Raw genomic sequence first — 22,376 nt, forward strand, 5'->3', positions numbered from 1 at the left:
TTTAAAAAAAAAAAAAAGCAAATTTTGATTGTGTGAAATTACTTTTTTTTTTTTGCCCATATTTCTTATTCATGTTCAGTTTTAATTAGAGGGTTAAACATGTAATTTTATAGGATTTTGGTTGACAATGAGTATTTTATTAATATATAGTTTAGATTATATTAAATCATTAATTACGAATTCAGTTATTTTTTAAATAAAAAATAAATATAAAGAGTTAATTGCCACATACGTTAGCATGTGATAAGGGGCAAGTAACATATAATCACATAGTTACAATCAACCGTCAAACTAAGGGTAAAAATGTGTTGGCCATCATCAAAATGGTGATGAAAACATAGGTAAATAATAAAATATGTGTAACAACTTCAGGAAACAACTCAATTTATCGAAAACAACTAAATTATACACTATTGCCAAGCCCACTTGTCATCGCTAATTGCAGCTTTTGTCCTACTAGATTCTAAGGGGTGAAAAATAGTATGTGAGTGGATCATAATAATTTATCTAGTCAAATTATTTTGAAAGTACAAACCCTCATTTTGGAAAACTCATATAATAAAAATTACATACTAGTATTTACTACAACAGGTGCCTTACCCTTGTCAACACTCGTTGAGCATGCACCTGTACTTAAACACCTTTAGTCACTTTCTAAGAATTATAAAGTTTTCTATTGTCAACCATGATTAACGGCTTATGTGAAAACGAAGTGTACCATGTGATTTGCAACGTCAAAAACCTTAGGGTAGGTCTTAGGTACCCACGCTCCGCCACGCGCCGCCACTCAGCCGATGAGCTCATCATCATCACCGATGTAATCGCTGATGTGCTAACAAAATCTGTAACGACAAAGGTATATTTCGACATCTTCTTCGAAATTAAATTCTTGACAGCGAAAGCTTTACTAGATGAAACAGTTGAGAAAACAAGTCGGGCCGTTGTTCGATAAAGAATTATTGAAATTGGCATGTGGTCCTGTAGCCGAAATGTACTCTAGTTGTCAAGTGAACGGAATTAAATTCTTAACAGCTGAATGAGATGGGAAATTGTTCACTCAACCCAGTGGATTTTTTGTTCTGGGAAAAATTCAAATATTTTTTTCTTCGTCAAACTTACAAGTGTGATTCAATTGTTACATACAAATAGCAAGGAGGTCATGTTGTTCAAGTGTCATTAGTATGATATGAACTCAGACTACTCAAGCAGTGTCATTCAAGATAATTACTTGTTATTCGTCAACAAAAACACCCAGTTGTTTGAGAATGATTCCTACATCCTCGCAAGTACGGTGAAGCAAATATTTCCAAAGGTGAGGGGGTTGGTTGGAAAGTAGTCAATTCATACAGAATAGAAATATTTGAGACTTACCAGAATCGCAGCAGGATGAGAGGATACTGATGATGACCAAAATGTTTACTAAGAAAATTTCATCTGCAAGCACCCGAAATCTTCCTGGAGTACGGAGGAACCACATCATACAACCACCATTCCAAATATCAAGTGTCCCACAATTTAAATAGATGCAATATTATTGACATGGCCCCTACCACCAATTGCTCTAAATGCCGTCCTTGACGGCAGCGGCGATGTATCAAGTATTGAAAGCAATTCAGACGATGATAATGCATCAGACGAGCACACGGACATTGCTTCAATTTAGTTTGCAAATTCCATGTTGCAATATTATGTGCAATCCATTGTAATGCAATTGTAGTCTAGTAATTTAATTTCAGTTTACAATGCAATCTGTACTGAGAAGTATTCTGTTATGATGACTTTGCTCAACGGAATATAGCAAGGTATTTTGCCTGACGAACCACTCAAGTTTCGTCGAGCGAAGGTTTAGTTTATGATTTAGGGTTGAAGTTTTTGGTTTACAGTTCATCGGGCAAAATGAATAATTTCGTCGGGTAAAGGTGGAGGGCATTTTTGCATATTCAATTCCTTGGATGATTTTCACAGTCTGCGAAATTAATTTCAACTATCCAACTGTCAAACTTATGTGAATATAGTACGAGATCCCATATGCCAAAAAATTACCAAAACAAACTTTCATGGATTGGTAGCAAGAACAAATCCTTTGACAGTTAGAAAGGTATAACCGCAATATAAGGGTCCTTTTAGCTCTTATTTTGATGATTTTTTACAACTATACTCCTCGATCTTTAAAGAATACAATGAATTGACCCAATCATTAATTTTAAATGTTTACATTATTTGTTACCCCAAAACCTTACTTTCCACTTAATAAAAGTATAGAATAAATTCCAAGTGTTTGTTGAATCAATTGTTTCGAGGGTAAAACCACACACTAAATTGATCTGATCATCAAATTCGATGATCTTCAAACCAGAAATGAAAAAAATTGGAAAATTTTGAATTTTTGGTGTTTTTGAATGACAATAAAGGTAATGGTTGTCCGGCAAACTGACCTAAATTTTGTCAGGCAACAGTACTAGATTCGCGGAAAAAATTTCAATTTTACCCCATTTTTTTCTCGAGAAATCGAATTTTCCTCCGGATTAAAGGCTTGCCCGACAAAATAATTTAACTTTAGTCAGACAAAGGTATTTTCCCACCATTTTTGGGCCAAAAAATTCAACTGCGCGGCATTTCGACCTGTGCACGACAAACAATCATAGTTGTCTCCAATGAATATTTTATGTTAGAATGCACGTGTCATATTTTTTAACCATTGAACAGACGAAAGAGTCCATCGGACAAAGATCTCATCCTTTGTATTAGGTCGAGAGCCTTCGTCTTCCTCGCGACTCTTTCTCTCTTCTATGTGCTCTCTCTGCTCACTCTATGCCATATCTCTCTTTTTCCACTCTCTCGAGCTTGAAGAAGGTATGTTATCCTCGCTTTTTTTATGAATTATATTTATTTTTAGATTTGTGGAATATTAGAAATGTGATAGGATTAAAAGCACACCACAAAGTAGCACACAAATGTCCTATTGATTTTCCTTATTAACACTAAGATTTGTCAATTGTAGCATATGAAAATAAGGATCTTTCCCACAGAAGATTGTTTTATCTAACTACTTAAAATGTTACAAAAACTGGGCTACTGTCCCTACTGGCTAGCCACCAAAAAATAATTATTTGACCGACTTACACTTATCTAAAGTCTATGAAATTTTATATGCAAATACTAGACACACAGAGCTACACTCACACAAATGTTTGGGATTTTTGGAGTTGATTTGCTATTTAAATTAAATCGAACAAAAATAGGACAAAAACATATTTTAAATAGTTCGCAAATTAAGAAAAACGAGTTAGGGGAATTGCTATCCACCACCAAATAATCATGCAAACATGTTATGTTTCATTCAAATTCCTTCTATTTTCGGATAAAGATGCTTAAGTTGGCTCAATGTTACAACTCAACCTATTACTCTTTCTTATGTAGTATGTTAAGAGAATGACGTTTTCAACTTAACTTAGTCCCTAAAATGCAATCTAAAATGACGTGTTCATAAATTTAACAAGTAGAAATCATTAAGAACGAAAAGAGTTTGAGTCATCACAAGGCATCGTAAGTACTAATGTTGTCTTACTTATCTTACAAATTGGTTCACATGTTAATCGCAATTAACAAGTACTACTCTAGAACATATGTAGGTCCTCATTTGACAAGGATAGGCACACACATATTCATCGCATTAGAATCCTAGGCATGCTTACTAAGTATGCATCCGTAGAAAACACATAAAGAATTCATCAATGAGACAAGTAGTGAACCAATTTTCATCCATTCATAAAAGTAATTCAAACGAAATGTCATAACAAATTTGCAATCATATTCAGGGCTTCAAAACAGCCCCTAACTACTAAAAATTTAGTTACACATTATTCTCAAATAAAACCAAAAGAAAGACATGGGTTTGAGAAGATAAAACCAAAAGAAGAGAATGCCAAGATTTCCTCCTTCCTTTCCTTCCTTCCCCAACGCAGCAGCCTTGCCTTTTTTCCTTCTTTTTTTTCTATCTTTTTCTTCACCCTTTTTTTCCCCCCTTTTGCCGCTGCAACCTACATCCTTTTTCTTCTTGCTTGTTGCCCCAGTTTCTTCTCCATAACTCACCTCACTAACAGCCATTTAGTGATGAAAATAAGTGAGAGGAAATGGTAAAACAATTGTAACTCTTTAGGTAGCCTTTATGCCCATTACTCCCACTTAATTTTCCATTTCCTCTGATATTTGAATAGGTGTCAGCTGGCTTGTTCTTGGCTGCATCAGTTTTGGCTGCTAGTTTTATTGGATTTATTGCTTTCAATACTTTCTTGTCAGTTACAAACTGCTCAGCCTCTTGGGAACCTTTCAGGGTTAAAAAGTCCATAACTTCTAGAAAAATGATATTAGCAATCTGTGAAATGCTCCAGAAAATAGATATCCGTAGCTTTCCAAGCATATAAGTCTCATTCTCTATATCATTATGAGCTATTCGCAACTTGCTTCCAAAGTCAGCTGACCTGCACAGGCAATTTTGACGAATTTGTTACTTAAAATTCCACTTGTGCTATTTTTTTTTCTTTGCTTTACAAATCCCACAAAACACAAAAACAAAGTAAATAGCTCAAAAATATAAGGAACTAACTAAGAAAAGACAAGTAAATTTGATGTAAAATATATATAAATATAAACTTATCAAAATGTGTAAATTTGCTTTCTGTCGTATTGGATGTGATAAATTTTAGATATTAGATGTTTGATCTTGATAATAGATTTGTGAATTTGATTTTAGATTATGAATAAGAGGAGTGTGGAGTATGGGGAGGAGGGTGGAGGCGGGTGTGGGGCGGCCCCGGGGAGGGGGTGTACATGTTGTGGGGGAGGGCAGGCAGTGGGGAAGGGTGGGGAGGGAGACGGGTGGGTAACAGGTGTTCTCGGTTGTGTTATTTATTTATATGAAATATCATAAATACTATAAATTTTCAAAAAATATTCACTAGTAGGAAAAACTACTTGCGCAACAAAGAAATATCTGTTGCGCAAGTATGCTTTGTGCACCAAAGAACATATATTCGTCGCGCAAGGTTGGTGAACGTTGCGCGATGAAGTTCTCCGTCACGCAAAAACTTTTGCACGATGAAAAAAAGATGGTCGTCGTGCAAAGCCAATAGGGAAACTGCAAGTGATTTTTTTTTGGCACGAAAATAAATGTGCGACGAAGATTTTCCCGGGGAACCTTTGGACGACAATGGCATCGTTGCGAAAAGCTTGTTCAGTTTCTAGGGCAAAGCATTCAACGCATGGGAAACCACGGAACACTTGTGCGGCAAAGGCTTCGTCGCGCAAGTTACAGTTAGTTTTAAGTCAAAGCATTCGATGCATGTGAATCAATAGGAATCTACACTGTATTTAGTGCGGATCTTTGCGTGACAAAGCCTTCATAGCACAAAGGCCCTAACCTTCCTATAAATATGCGCTTTTGCTATCCTTATTCTTCACAATTCTGCTGTCAATATTCTTCACAATTCTATTCGTGCTGGGATGGAAGATAAAAACAAGGATCAAAGCGTGCTCGACGCCAACCCGTATGATTTGAGGCAACATTTTGAGTTCACGCATGTGATTGCTGTAGCGATGGGAAATAATTGTCCTACTGCTAAGTGGCGTTCTTGGAAAAATATGCCCGAGAATGTGAAGAACGCGGTGATGGATGAATTATTAGTAAGTATATTGTTGATGGATCAATAATTAATTTGGTGAAATATTTTTGTTATATGTTGGAATTAATTATTTGCATATATGTGTAAAAGTGTAAGTATACTCTTAATGATGATACGAACAAAGAGTTGATGAAGTTGATGGAGGCGGCGTTGGAAGGAGGTTACAATCGGTGGCATTATGATGTGGAGTGGAATGGAGAACATACCTTCGTGGCGCAGGTGAATCGGTTGGATTTTGCTTCGTTGGGCAAATCCGTAAATAGGACAAGACCAGACACACAAGACGAGGTTGTTCAAGCTCTTGTACTGATCCAAAAATGTAACTGAGACATTGGTTGGAACTATACTAGACATCGAGGGAAAAACAGAGGACACAATAAAAGATCAGATCGATCTAGAAAAAATGGGCATTAGGCTAGGTTTATGGATGATGAGGGACGAAGACATAGCCAGAAAGAAGCTCGCATCATTTTCGATGAAACTGGATATGAGGAAAGAGTTTTTGCAGTTTCTACATTCTGTAAAGTTTCCAAATGGGTATGCTTCAAACATCGATCGTTTCACAAATGTGGATGGAGGCAAATTTTCTGGCCTCAAGAGTCATGATTGTCATGTCATACTTCAACGCCTTCTCCCAATGGGAATTTGACACCTCTTGCCCGAAGATGTGGTGAAGTTGATTATGTTGGCGAGATATTTTTCTCAATTAACAACAAGATCTTTATGCAAGTTTGAACAAATATTTCCTCCAGCTTTCTTCACAAGCATGATCCACGTGATGATTCACTTGCCGGATGAGGCACTTCTCACCGGACCTATCAACTATCGATGGATGTATCCAATAGAAAGGTATATAATCACCATAAATACTTTAGTTCGTGATGTATGTACAATTTGACTAATTTTATACGATATTGTGTTTATTGATGCAGACTACTAAGTGAATTAAAAAAGAGTGTACGAAACAGGACAAAGCCCAAAGGATCAATCGTGAAGGCATGGGTCAGATTTGAGTCGCTTGCATTTTGTGCAATGTACCTACAAGACGTTGAGACTACATTCAACCAACAACAACGCAATAATGACGGTGGTGTGAGAAGTGAAAAACTTTATGTTTTTGCCCAAATTGCACGACCCTTTGGCAAACCAATCAGAGGGGAGTCATTTGACAAAATGGACATGGAGGTAACACATTAGTTTGTACTTAACAATTGTGACGAGACAATTACCTACCTAGATGAGCATGAATAGTTGATGAAGCGGGTACATTCTTCACATTTATATGCCAAAAAGCATCATGAATTGTTTCCTCGATAGTTTCATGAAAATATAAGTTGTTTGTGTTTTGGGTTATTTGCATAATTGTAAATATTAAACTAACACGACAACTTTTTCTCATTTATTTAGGTGAAGAAATTGAAGGAAATGAATTCACCCTCTTACACTGAAGAATTGTACAACTTGGCGATTAGGCCCCTAAGCGCAGAATTGTACTTTGGTTGTCATGTAAATGGCATCAAGTTTTTGGCAGCTGATCACGATGACAAGCTTTGTATGCAAAATAGTGGGGTACATTTCCCAGGTACGGGCGACATTGCAGACATTGATTTGTATGGAAAACTAACAAATGTTGTGTAATTGATTTACAAAGACCGGTGTCAAGTTATCCTGTTTAAGTGTCACTGGTTTGATACAAACCCACATCGGGCTGAAGGTGTTAAGCGAGACGATGGTTTGCTATCGGTCAACACTAACAAATGTTGGTATAACGACGACCCTTACATTTTGGCAACGATGGCTAAACAAATTTTCTATATAGATGACCCTAAGGGCTGGAGGGCATGTAAAGTAGTTTAGAAGATTGAGCACATAGGGCTGTATGATATTCCGGACCAAGATCTTGCTATCGATGACGATTATGGTGACGTTGTTGACCAGCAAATGGAGACTTCAACGGCATTTGGTGCAGATACACTATGTGATATGACTATTGTACAAGAATCGTATCAGGTAGCCGAAGGATCTACCACGATACAATGCACCCGAGCGCGCGAACGATGATGTTGACGTGCCTACAAACGAGGAGGAATGGGAGTCTGAATCTGACGATAATGATTATATTTATTCTAGTTCAGACTAGGATTAATGAAAATTTGTGATGTAAATGTAATGATATGTATTGAATGGTAATTATTTTGTATACAAACAAAAGTTTCCTTTAAAATTTGTAACAAAACTAATTAAAAAAATATTTATTTATTTAAATCAAAAAATAAATTAAATTTACAGATATGCGATATGACGTTTTATAAATGTTTGTCATGCAAATATTAAAAAATTCATTTTTTTTAATTGGTGGCGCGATGAAGGTTTAAACACCCTCGTCGTGTGAACATGTAAAATTTTGATTTTTTTTGCCAAAATTGGGTGCATTTTTATTTTGGCGCCTTAACTTTCTCTCTTTCTATATCAGACTCACTCAATCTCTCTCTCGATTCTGTCTAATTCAAGCTCCTCTCTCACACTCTCTCTATCTCAGACTCACTATCTCAAGCCCCTCTCTCCCTATCTTGCAGTCTCTCTGTCACTTTCCCTATCGCATCCGTCGCACTCTGACGCCACACCCTCTCCCCACCGCCGCAACATTGCTAGGTAAGCACCAGTCTCTCTTAATTCAATTATTTATAAGTGCAATTTTTCTTAATTTTTTTTCTGTTCAATTGTTCAAATTACAACATTTAGGGATTTAGGGTTAGAATTTGGAATCCTATGTTAGGGATTTAGGGTTGGAATTGGGAATCCTGGGTTAGGGATTTGGGGTTGGAATTGGGTTGGAATCCTGGGTTAGGGTTTTGAACTTGACACCTTCTCTTTAGAAAAGTGGTGTATGTACCAACTAGGCTATACATCTAGCAGTTTCTTTTACCAATACTTGGTTTGAGATTTATTTGCTTTTAGTTTAAATATTGCATTGACTCCAATTATGTGGCATGTGATTTTCATATTACCCTTTGTCGTTGGGGTTATGAGTGATAAATAGCCAGTAATATTAGTTTCTTGTTTCCTTCTGCTAATAGAATCTATATGTGTGTCACGTGTGATTTAAAGCAAGAAAGTTTAGTGTCAATGTGATTTTAAAGAAATTGGAATAATAGAAAATAATAGGGAGGACAAAGAGAGAAGAAAGTAAAGTAGGAGGTGTAGCTAACCTTTAACATGACATACTTTTTCATTAAGCCATATTGATTTTGCTTTATAAGGAATAGGCTTAGTTATAGGGAAATAGAATTCTCAATGGCTGCTACAAATTTTAAATGGCTCATTAAAATCCTAAAAGACTCATCGGAAAGTAAACAAAATAAGTAAGAGGGAGGTTAATGAGTTTTCTCATCAGTGTGTTGTGCATTAGCAATGCTGTGATATTCCTTTCCTTCTCGCCTTTCGTCCTTATAAGATTATTTCACTAAAGTTCACATTCTTGGTTTGTTGGTTTCATGAAAAACTTAAAACCTTGGATTTGTTTCAAAAAAGAAAGCCCTACACTTCATTGTTTCTTCATTGGTGTATACAATACAGCTCTAATGGTGAATATTCGGATCACATCTTACATTTTTTTCATTGCGACTCAAAGTTGGTGCATTGTGCTTCACTCCTTTGGGGTGGACAGGGTGATTCCAAGAAACTTTTACTCTTTGCTCTGCAATTTCTTTTTGGTTAATGGTTTTAACAAGATATTGATCACCTTGTGAAATTGTGTTTTTTTGGCTTTTCTTTTTGGTGGTTTGGTGGAGTATAAATAGGGAAACTTTAAGAATAAAGAAGACATTGTGGCTTCACCATAGGACAATCATTTTTTTATTCCTTGTGGGCTTCTAGGTCTAAAACATTGAATGATATTACCCTTAGTGTGATTCTTGCAGATTGTTCTTCTCAATTTTTCTGTTGAATTGTTATACACTGTTCTACTCTTTGATACTTGTTTTACATTTGTATTTGTAGCCATCTAGGAACTTTTCTACCGCGCAAGGGAAGCAGGAAGTGAAGGTTCAGGTAATTCATAGTTTTGATTTAAAAGCAAAAGAATTTCTTGGCTAAATATTGTACTCGGGCATCAAATAATGAACTAAATTTGGGTTGATTGTAGCTGTCATTACTTTCTGTTCTCATGCTTGACTGAAACTGGATTGGTGCTTTTGAATTTTGTGATGGACTCAATCATATCTTGCTTGTTTTACTGTGTTGCTAGAATTCATAGTTCTGTCTATATTTTCACAAAGTATGTTATAGTGTGGTATGCACAATTAAAAAAACTATTAGGATGTCACATTGTTTTGTCTATACTAAAAGTGGACTTCCCCCTAGTTCTTGTTTGTTTGACAAAATAATTAAGTGGCTTACTTATTTCCTTTTCCTAAGAAGGTTAACAAACATGTGGAGTTCATTTGGATGTTAATCAAACAAATAATAGTATATGTTTTCACAATTCATAAACAAATAGGATTGATCAAGTTAGGGGTGGGCAAACGGGTCCTAGACCCGCGGGTCGGGGCCGGTTCATGCGGTTTAGGGCGGGTATGGGAGGGATCCAAAAATTATAAATACTAAACGAGCCAGGCCGGTTCCTGGTAAATAACGAGGCGGGCCGGTTTTAAAAGTTGGAGAAAACAGGCCCCCAGCCCAAACCGTTCATTGCCTTACCCTCTATCACGGTATCACCCTCTCTCTTATTCTCAGACCCAATTCACAACTCTCCCCTTATCGAGTCTCCGACACCACTCTGAGTCTCCTCCCTCGATCTCTCCTCCTTGTGGGTTTTTTATTTTACTTTCAGATCTGTCGATTCTCATCCTTCTCGATCTCTCTCTTTCTCTCCCTTCCTCCCCCTCCCCCCCAAACTTTCTTCTTCTTCTTCAAGTTCTTAATCCCAGCAAGGTTTTCCACAAATCATGCATTGGCAACCCAATCGACGATGGCTGGCGCGGCAAGGACTGGAGCAACAACTGTTAAAAGCTCGCCGATTGCGACATCGGGTTCAGCATGGACGCCATGGGAGGTAAAGGGGGCTTGGTCTACAACATAGTCACTGACTCTGTTAAGCATTCTCCCTATTCGTAGCATTTTGTGAAATTGAATTCTTTATGTCCGAAGCAATTGATTTTGTTGCAGCTGCTGACCTGAACTCTATTGATTCCAGATTGTTGATGATCTGGTTAGTCATCGAATTCAAGTGCAGCTCTATATCAAGATTGACCAGCTGAAATAAGGAGATGGTATTAGCAATATCTTTAGCTATATCCTGCATCTGCAAGAGCACTGACTGGGATTTAAGCAAGAGACAGAGGAAGGTTGCTGTTTCAAGAAAAAAAAAAAACAAGGTACCCATTGGACCAATATGAACCAGCACGTTTTATACGGGCCAGGTTAGGTCCAGTTCTCAGTTTTTAAATAGTAAAATCTGGCCCTGCCCGACCCGTGCCCACCCCTAGATCAAGGAGTAAAACTACGAAGTTGATGAAAATTGGTAGTTTTTTCTTGTTGAACTTGCTCTTTTTCACTAAGTGATCTGAAATAGCCCTTAGCTTTTTCTTGGTACTTTTATACGATAATTTTATACCATATCATTCTATTTTTTACCAGTCAATGCATAAAAATGTTGTATGCCCAAAAGTGTTTGAAGATTATTGATTTGATAGTATGTTGGTTTTAACTTTGTCATGGCATGCATTTGATAATTAGTTGGAAATAATTTCATCATGTCATTTTAAGAATGCCTTTGCTAGAAGTTTTGTAACTATTTTCCATTCATAATTTGTACAAGTTTTGTAACTTAGGAATGTATTTGGAACTTTGTTTACGATTTTACTTATTTCTTTCCTATTTCATCATTAAGACCTTCTGGGGTTTTCTATTATAAACGTGAGTTTTCTCTCAATTATTCTTAGTGGATTATAGGGCTTGCCAATGGATTCTACCTTGAAGTTATTGTTCAATTTCCCTTCAATATATTTGTTGCATCATATACGTCATTGTAGGTGGGGCAATTTGTTTGTTTGTTTTTATGAATAAACTCGTTCCTTGCAATACTCTTTTTTATTCCTATCTCATGTTTTCATTCACCTTATATGTGTGAAATGAAATGCATATAATAAGATGATATCTAAACAGATTCATGATTATTTTTGTAGATGTCGAACTTAATATCAAACCGGCGGGCAGCTAGTAGGGGCAGTCAAACTCCTTCTCCAGGAGGTAATGTTGCTGCCATCTCCACACCTGATATGACCACGACCGGTGTCCCTCCGGTCTTGCCTTTGGGGTCAACGGTGTCTACGACTCCTACGTCATTAACTTCTTTGGTGACACATCCTGTCATAAGCGCCCGACGAACTCATCGACGTCCCTAGAGTTCTGAGGGGGCTCAGCCGTCTGGTGAGGCTTGCTCTGTCCATGGAGAGAGGTCCCAGAGATGTAAGCTTGCTCTGTCCATTGATAAGCTTGTTTCTGGCTTCATCTTTATTCATAACCATGATGATATGTTCCTTACAAATATACGAGTGCAATATGTGGTTTCTAATATTTTCTCAAGTTTTGGCTTGCAAATTGACTATAAACAATAATTTAGAATAGTCTCCATTAATGGATGCAAATGTTTTCCAGTCTTAAGCTATCTTGCAACCAGAGTATTGGTATTATTTTGAACTGTTTGTCCCATGCGCGCGCGCACACACACATATAACCATTTTTCCAACTAATTTTACTGAGAAAAATTGGTGTGGATTTTATTGGTTTGAACAATTTGATCTGTAGCTGCAAAAGATTGTGATATTCTTTTGAATATGCTAAGCTAAATAGCAATCAACCTGCTTTACGTCTTTCTTTGTCAACGATGAGATGATTTTTTTCTGCAGAGAATAACATGCCTGCTAGCTAGTTAATTTGAATTGTGATTTTGACCTATATTAATTATTGTTAAGTAGCACTGAGTAAATTGAAGTCATAACAACAAGTTGTAAATTTTGTTTTAACGTCCCCAGTTCGTATAGACTGTTTGAATTGTTAGGTGGATGTGTTGTTTTTGTTGTTATATTGTCTCCAGGTTTTAGGAAATGTTATAGTTTTATGGGAGGTTCTACTGAATTTTCGGTATAAACTAGAATTCGTCTAGTGTTTACTTTGTTTATTTGGTAGGTCAAAAAAAAAAAACCAGGGGCCCTTGCAAACTACTTAAGACGACACATACCACTCGTAGCACGACCGAGAAGACTACCATTACGTGGGATCCTCGACATCGTGCAACTGCAACAAAGGAGCAGCACAATGTGTTGGCCATCGACGTTGGCTCGGTTATCAAGAACCGTTGCCCTCTCAGGTGGGAGTCATGGAGAGCTGTCCCAGAAGAAGTAAAGGAAGTTGTTCATCATGAATTATCAGTAAGTATTTTCAACTTCAAATACTAAATTTTTATTAAAGTATACAAAGATTATAAATTTTAACTACTATTTATTTGTTGAGTTTTGCAGCATTACAATCGCTGGAACGGGAGCCACGGAGATAAAGTCGATGGCAAGATGAGTGAAAAGATGAAGTCGCAAAGGCAAGAAGGCTTAGGTTTTTTTTTCTTTTTTTTTTATTTTTTTATTTTTTTATTTTTTTTATTGAGAAGAGTATAGGTTAGAGAGTGAGATGATGGTTTGGGATAAATGACTAGGAAAAAAATAAAAAGTGCTTATATAATGATAATAATACCTAATTATACATATATAAATAAATAATATAATATTAATAATAGTGGTACGGTACGGTATACTATTGGTACTGGTTTTGAATACCATTACCATACCAAAAATGTGTGGTACGGTACAAATACCATACCATTACCAATGGTACAAATTTTTTGGCACAACTTTGGTATGGTACAGTTTGTAATTTGGTTGGTATGGTAATTTGATAAAAAAATTCCACCCCAAAATATAGTACAAGATCCCATATGTCAAAAATCACGAAAACAAACTTTCATGGATTGGTATTAGGGAGAAATCCTTTAATAGTTAGAAAGGTATAACCGCAATTTAATGGTCATTGAGGCTCTGTTTTTTATGATTTTTTACAACTACACTCATCAATCCTAGAAAAATACAATGAACTAACCTGATCATTAATTTTAAATGTTTACATTATTTGTTACCCCAAAACCTTACTTTCCACTTAATAAAATTATAGAATAAACTCCAAGTGTTTGTTGAATCAATTATTTTGAGAGTAAAACCACACACTAAATTGACCTGATCATCATATTTGATGATCTTCTAACCATTTGAAAAGAAATGAAAAAATTGGAAAATTTTGAATTTTTGGCGTTTGAATGACAGTTTGCCTAAATTTTGTCAGGCAACAGTGCTAGATTCGCGGAGAAAATTTCAAATTTACCCCTTTTTTTTCTCGAGAAATCGAATTTTCCTTCAGAGCTTGCCCGACAAAATAATTTAACTTTAGTCGGCAGAGGTAATTTCCCACCATTTTTTTGGTCAAAAAATTCAACAGCGCGGCATTTCTATCTGTGCACGACAAACAATCAAAGTTTTACCCGATGAATATTTTGGGTTAGAATACACGTGTCAGATTTTTTAACCATTGAACAGACGAAAGAGTCCATTGGGCAAAGATCTGATACTTTGTAGTAGGCCGAGAGCCTTCGTCTTCCTCGCGACTCTTTCTCTCCTCTATGTGCTCTCTCTGCTCACTCTATGCCGTATCTCTCTTTTTCCGCTCTGTCGAGCTCGAAGGAAGGTATGTTATCCCTCGCTTTTTTACGAATCTTATTTATTTTTAAATTTGTGAAATATTAGAAATGTGTAAATTTGCTTTCTGTCATATTAGATGTGATAAATTTTAGATATTAGATGTTTGATCTTGATAATAGATTTGTGAATTTGATATTAGATTATGAATAAGAGGAGTGTGGAGTGTGGGGCTGGGTGGGTGGTGGGGTGTACGTGTTGTGGGGGAGGGCAGGCAGTGGGGAAGGGGGGAGGGGGGACGGGTGTTCACGGTTGTTTTTTTATTTATTTATTTTTTGTATGAAATATCATAAATACTATAAATTTCCTGAAAGTATTTGATATAGTAAAAAGTATAAATTTGTAGGATATTAAAACTTTTAGGAAGTATTAGAAATTTGTAGGAATTATTTATTTTTTAGGAATATTAGAATTAAAAAAAAAAAAAAAAAAAAAAAAAGGGTAAGATATGGCGACATATGTGTGCAGACGTCGAAGTCACCATGATGTTAAGTTGTGATATAGAGGCCAACATCCACACCAAATGCCCTATGACAGTCTCTAAATGCAGGAATTTCACCCCCTAGGTGAATGAGGCGATGATGCTTACCCTCTCTCGGTAAGTGTGTTCTTTTTTATTTAGAAAACTAGATTTTAATCTTTACATGGTATGAAGTTTAGAAAATACTTATACAAGATTAAAAATTGATTTTAGTTCCTAAACTCTATTTAATACCAGTATATGTATTTAATGTTACAGTTTTTTATTTATAATTTTATGTGTTCATAAATTAAATTTTATCAAAATATTATAAATTTTAATTCTCATTATGGTAAGTATCTTATACAAGAAAATATTTTCGTACAAATTTGTAGGTACACTTATGTTTTTGCATATTTTCTTATGTGTCACTAATTCATTACAATGAACATTTCGGTACACTATGTAAGTATAATATGTTTAGGTACGAATATTTTGGTACATTAGTTAAGTATAATATATTTAGGTACTGACATTTTAGTACACTAGTTTAGTATCATATATTTAAGTACGGAATTTTCGTTACATTTATGTTTTTGCATATTTTCTTATATGCCACTAATTCACTACAATATATTTAGGTATGGATATTTTGGTACACTAATTTAGTAAAATATATTATGATACGGACGTTTAGGTACACTAATGAGAAAACGTTTAATGAAACTAATGAATCAAATGAGTATAATAATAAATTTAAAATTTAATGTAATGACATTAAATAAGATATCTATTAAATATTATAACAGAATATAATATGAATTTGAATTAAGTACACATTAAAGGACTAAAATCAATATTCAATATAACACTAAATTTTTATAAAATTTTAATCTTCTTCAAGGATTGAAGTTCAAATTAATATTTTTATTAACTTTACTATTTAGTGTAATTTTTTTAACTAACACTTGTTTTTTTGTCTATTTCAAGAAAACTTTGAGATCCACCTGTCCTAGCGGGGTATGTGCTGAGTGTGCTTTTGATTGTATGCTTAACTTCATTGTGCTAGACAGCTACAAGAGAAGCACCTAGCTCCAAGTGATCTCACATCTTCACCAAGGATGGGGAGTTCAACAGTTGGAGACTACATAACTCGATTGTGGACTTATCAGTTCAAAGAGTGTGACATCCCACATCGCCTAGAGGAGTGATCCTTATATGTATATTCTCATCCCTACCTAGCACGAGGCCTTTTGGGAGCTCACTGGCTTCGAGTTCCGTAGGAATTCCGAAGTTAAGCGAGAAGGGGGCTAGAGCAATCCCATGATGGGTGACCCACTGGGAAGTTGCTCGTGAGTTCCCAAAAACAAAACCGTGAGGGAATGGTAAGCCTAAAGCGGACAATATTGTGCTACGGTGGTGGAGCGGGCCCGGGAAGTGATCCGCCCCGGGCCGGGATGTGACAATTTGGTATCAGAGCCTAACCCTGGCCGTGAAGTGCCGACGAGGACGTCGGACCCATAAGGGGGGTGGATTGTGACATCCCACATCGCTTAGGGGAGTGATCCTTATATGTATATTCTCATCCCGGCCTAGCACGAGGCCTTTTGGGAGCTCACTGGCTTCGAGTTCCGTAGAAACTCCGAAGTTAAGCGAGAAGGGGGCTAGAGCAATCCCATGATGGGCGACCCACTGGGAAGTTGCTCGTGAGTTCCCAAAAACAAAACCGTGAGGGAATGGTAAGCCTAAAGAGGACAATATCGTGCTACGGTGGTGGAGCGGGCCTGGGAAGTGATCCGTCCCGGGCCGGGATGTGACAAAGAGCATATGCACGACCTACAAAACTTTTACGAAACTTTTGCATCTCATGATGAAGCATTGATCCATCCAACCACCTCCATATTATGTTTAAAGGACGGACGAATGGCACTGGCTTTGCGGTCATTTTTAGAGCTTGTAATTTCTAAAGATAGACAATTTCCGGAGTGAAGTAGTTAGACATGGACTTAGAGACAATGAACTACCGAGAATGATTTTTTTTTTTTTTTTTTTTCAGTTTTAAATCATTGTACAAGTATTTCAATTTTAATATTATTAAAGAAATTTTTTTTTATATTGTGATACCGTTTGAGGTTATATAATTAAAATTAATTAATGTAAAATAATTTTTTTTATATTATATAGTTAAAAGAACTTAAAACAATTTGCTCGACAAATATATTCGTCAAGCATGTATTTTGTGTTTTTTTTATGTTTTTTATTTCTTTATTTTATATGTTTATTACTTGTCCGACGAAAAACTATCATCATTCATGTTGTCTTTGTAGGGCCAAGTTGGTCAATGCGCTTTGCTTGAAGAAATTTTCATTAGTAGTTTCGTCAAACAAACGTTATTTGCCCAACAGGTTTTACGCAACAAACATTGCCGGATGAAATATTGTTGCGCAAAACAACACGAGCCTTATTTGGCCCAATGCAATTATTTCGTCTTGAAAGAATTTGTTATTGATGCAGCATTAATTGATATAACTGATATATCAACTATTATCTGTGTTAAATTAATGTGTATCTTCACATACAGGTTTGTCTGACTTTCTTATTTACTTTTCTTAACCTGTGATGTTGCTTGATCTGTTTTGCAGGTTTAGACCTTTTAGGTTTGGCTTTAGAGGGGTTAGGTTTCATGTCCCCCCCCCCCTCTTTTCCCTATATCATTATTGTTTTCGTTTCTAGAAGAATAAAGTTTATGTCCCCCCCTTCATTTTCATGTATATTTTTTAATCTTTTTTTTTTTCTCATACTATGAGGGGCGGGTTTATGTTCCCCTTGACTAATTGTAACTTCTTTTTCCATTATCATTAAAATTCCCCTCACACCGTCGAGGTTTTCCGAGAAAAAAAAAAAAAAAACTTTTATGTATGTTGAATCTTATGATTGTCTACAAGATATGTTCAACTGAGTTGATGTATTTATCCACCAGACTGTGATGTGACTATTGGTATAGATTAATCAATCGTCATTGTTGGTAATTGAAATCATATGTGTAATATATATTTAAACACCATAATTTGACATTTCTACCATAATTTGGGAATAGGCTTATTAGTCGAAATACCCCCTGAAACTGCCATTGAGTCTCAGTTTACCTCCTGAAACTGATTTTGTTTCACCTTGCCCCCTGAAACTGATATTTTCAACTTTTTTGTCTCACTTTACCCATTTCCATTAATGGACTGTTAAATTTAAGGGTATTTTAAACATTTCATTTTTTACACATTTAGTTACCTTTAGCCTACTCTCTAAACAAGTCTCAATTTTATTTTTTAACAACTCTAATTCAAACACATAAATTTTGGGCATTTTTAAAAATAAATTATTCAATCAATAGAAAAATTCCGAGCAACAAAATCATTGCATCAAACCAAAATAATGGTTACATTTGTTCGAAGAGTCATTTTACTTGCAAGACATCCATGTATTGGCTCAAAACTTTGCAATTGAAAAATATTCGTTACAATAAAATCATTATACCATTAAGCTATCCTATCCAAAATACTTCCCAAAACCAAAAAAATCATTTACATCAAATGTGCACAGTTTGAAACAAAAATGTTCACATTGTTGGGCACTGATTTCATTAGGCATGAGTTTGTTCAAACTATCCACATTTGTTTTAAATATTTTTTTGGTTTCGGAAGTATTTTGGGTAGGATAGCTGAATGGTATAATGATTTTGTTGTAATGAATATTTTACAATGGCAAAGTTTCGAGCCAATACATGGATGTCTTGCAAGTGAAATGACTCTACGCACAAATATAACCATTATTTTGGTTGATACAATGATTTTGTTGCTCAAAATTTTTCTATTGATTGAATAATTTATTTTTAAAAATGCCCAAAATTTATGCTTTTGAATTAGAGTTGTCAAAAATAAAACTAAGACTGGTTTAGTATGTTGGCTAGAGGTAAATAAATGTGTAAAAACTAAAATATCTAAAATACTCTAGAGGTATTTTTGTCAATTCATTCTTTTAAAATTAATAAAATCGTAAAACTAGGGACATGTTGTTACATAAGGGGCATTTCGGCTAATAAGCCTTAAGAATATGACAGTTTGTGGTTATATTAATTAAGTAGCATATATCCCACACTTTGTGTGTGAAAATAATTTTTATTTTTATTTTAAAATAGGCAGGAGAAAGGGAGAAAAATGGAATGTTGATTAGAGAGACAAGTTTTCTATTTTCTATTTTATTTTTCAAAATTAGAGGATGTTAGGATCACCCTTGGTTGAGGCTTTCAAAAAAAAAAATGTAAAATTTAGTTGGTGCAAATTTACTTTGTTGCCCATGATTTTGTTTTGTTGTAGAAGACATAATTATCTTTTTACCCTCTTTTGGTTGTCAAAACAAATTTTATTAATGTTGATGTTAATTACCAACAAATTGAATTATATTATCCACAATCGATGACTAATTAATTGATATATCATATCATGATATATTTGATAATATATCGATGGTGTTGCAGTCCTATTAGAATAGGAATGTGATTGTGTAAATCCTAGTAGATATGAGAATGTATCTTATATTTCTATTAGGAGTTGATTACCTATTAAATGTTGTAATCCTAAAGGGAAAGGTTTTTACCTATCCACAATTATACATCTCTATTCTTCTCTCTCTATGCCGCACCTTCCCTCTTTCTCTGGCCTCCGTAATTGTTCAGTAAATTATACCTACAAAACGTTATCAACACGCTCTTGATGCTGCACTAAAGAGAGGATGATCTTTAATCAGGGGAGTATTACATTTTAATCATTCTTCTTATGATTAATTTATTATTTTATTGAATTGATCTACATCCTATTGATTCAATTTAATTTTTCTGTGTTGAACGTGATATAACACATTGGAGATGCAATTCTGGCTTTCCGAGATGGATCTTCTACAAATTCAAAGGCTTTTGTTGTTTTCTGCCAATCAGGTACGCTTAAAATAAAGTAAGATATTTGAAACGACCATGAAGCATGAAAACATTCCCCATTATGCATAAACCCCTTATGTTTATATTTTCCTTCCGATATATATTGTATATGTTCATATATTTGCCAATATATATATTTGTTTCATGCATTATGCAAATAAATTGCTGTGTGGAATTTGTGAGTCAAAGTATCAAATTAAATTAGAAGCATATTTAGGCTTTCCTAAACCCTAGAGGATTTTGAAAAAAAAAGAAAAAAGGAGGGGAATTAGACATGGTGCAGCACACCACTGCACCACCACACTTGACAAGGTTGCTGGCCTGAAGCCCAGCTGACCCTCGCAGCAACCAGGCCTCGGCCTAGGGTTCATCTCGACAGGGCCTAAAGCCCCGAGCCCAATCATGCTACCTTGGCTCGCCTACCAACAAGCTCCTATGCTTGCTGGGCCTTGTGGTGCCCCAGCTTGCAGCCCCTTATCCAATCCAACCCAGTTGCCCACTATGTCTCATCTCGATCCCCATACCACATAAGTATGATAAGCAAGTGCGATGCATTTTAGATTTCATAATGTTGCTCCAGACGCATTCCTCTGATCTAGCTAAAGTGACAAGATCATATACCAGTTGCAAACATGCTTGCATGGATAGACGTATTTAACAGACGTCGAGTCAACATCCTTGGAGGGTATGCCACCCATGTTGGACGGTTTGGACGCCCCTGTTGGACAGTTTGGTACACCAGCAGATAGCTAATAACTCTGTCTTGGCCTGGAGCACGACAGATCACTCGGTTCGTAGGATTCACTTCCCTATAAGAGGAAGACACGGCACAACAATGAATCTAAATCGATCGCTATCTCAAATCATTTCCATCTCATGAGATTAATCCGGATTTTTCCCGAGACTTAAAGTTCTTGGTTCAGTATCCTAGTTTGGATGAGCTAAATGGAATTAAAATGAGATTATCATCGATGATGTTTTCACTTATATGGTAGCTACAAACATAAATGAAAGTATTAGGAGATTGAAGTCATGCAAGCCAATCCCAGACAACCTTACCGACCTTTACACGGTGTCACTGCCGAAGTCAACCTTCCAGAAGTGTGTCCGAGGAATTGGTATGCCTAACTATCATATGCAATGCTTGTAGTTCTCATTTGGAAGTTATGTCAAACTCAGGGGGAGTATCCAGAAGTATACTCACTTGATCTATATGTACTCTTTTTCCCTACGATTAGGAGCATTTTTCCCACTGGGTTTTTGCTACCTAACTAGGTTTTAACGAGGCACCCATCTTAGGCTGATCATACCCTTGAGAGCTCTTCTAGTTGCGTCCAAAAGACTTATAGTTTTGACTTAATGCAACTTCTCACTTTTCTCCTTAGCCTATGAGTTTTTCTCCCACCTTGGGTTTTACCATAGTGAGGTTTTTGTGAGTTTTACTTTTTATGCATTCTTCCGTTGATTTGAGACTCGCATTCGCTCATTGTGCTGACAACTACATCAATTGTACTTACTTCATCGTTGAAGACTTGATGCGCTATTTACTTGAGTATTTACACACTCAAGGGGGAGTGTTGCAATCCTATTAGAATAAGAATGTGATTGTATAAATCCTAGCAGATGTGGGAATGCATCTTATATTCATATTAGGAGTTGATTACCTATTAAATATTATAATCCTAAAGGGAAAGGTTTTTACCTATCTTACTACTATAAATAAAGGCACAATGGGGTGGAATAGAACACACCTCACAATTACACATCTCTCTTCTTCTCTCTCTATATTGCACCTTCCCACTCTCTTTGACCGCCATAATTGTTCAGAAAATTATGCCTATAGCAGACGAAAGTATTTTTACTCACATCAACTAACTGCGGTGGATGCTCACCTCATTCTAATTGTCCGTCACATGTCCCAAACTTAACTATGATTAACCTTTGTCTTAATTTACAATTTTTAATTTCTTTGTTCTTTCACACAAAGCGAGGCTTTTTTGTTCTTCTTCGTTCCTTTCCTCTTCAGCCTTCCATCTTCGATGAAAAAAATGGGGAAATTTAGAAAATAACCAAATTTTAAACTAGGAATGGCAGTTCTAAACCGTTAAACTTGATAACTGTGGATAATCGTTTGAATGAAATAGATTTAGGTATGGAAGTTATTTAGGAAATGGGGAAAAATCGTGAAAATTATTTGGTTATGATTTTGAATATGATTATAGGGTTCCCAATCCGTATCCGTACCCAAATAATAAATAATATAATTCATATATAATATAATCATATTAATATATATAAGACGATTATATATATATATATATATATATATATATATATATATTATAACCACTACCCATATTCCACGAAATTGTGCACCACAAATATGTGATAATAAAAAGACATGTGATCCCATAGAAAGACATCACGATACCTTGTGGGAAAAAATTATT

General features: G+C 35.6%; 1 long non-coding RNA gene across 2 annotated transcripts; it reads left to right on the forward strand.

Annotated features, from left to right (window-relative positions):
• The first annotated feature begins 10,462 nt into the window (after window positions 1-10,462).
• LOC148693127 (uncharacterized) lies at window positions 10,463-13,599 on the forward strand. Of its 2 annotated transcripts, none has more exons than XR_015952906.1 (5): window positions 10,463-10,772; window positions 10,876-11,056; window positions 11,867-12,149; window positions 12,870-13,111; window positions 13,202-13,599. It is a non-coding gene; the product is annotated as an uncharacterized LOC148693127 (long non-coding RNA). The 2 variants fall into 2 exon arrangements; XR_015952907.1 differs by having other exon boundaries at window positions 10,463-10,734.
• Window positions 13,600-22,376: the final 8,777 nt, after the last annotated feature.

The sequence above is a fragment of the Pyrus communis genome, chromosome 11, assembly GCF_041283825.1.
Source record: "Pyrus communis isolate YQ-2024b chromosome 11, ASM4128382v1, whole genome shotgun sequence".
Lineage (NCBI taxonomy): Eukaryota > Viridiplantae > Streptophyta > Magnoliopsida > Rosales > Rosaceae > Pyrus > Pyrus communis.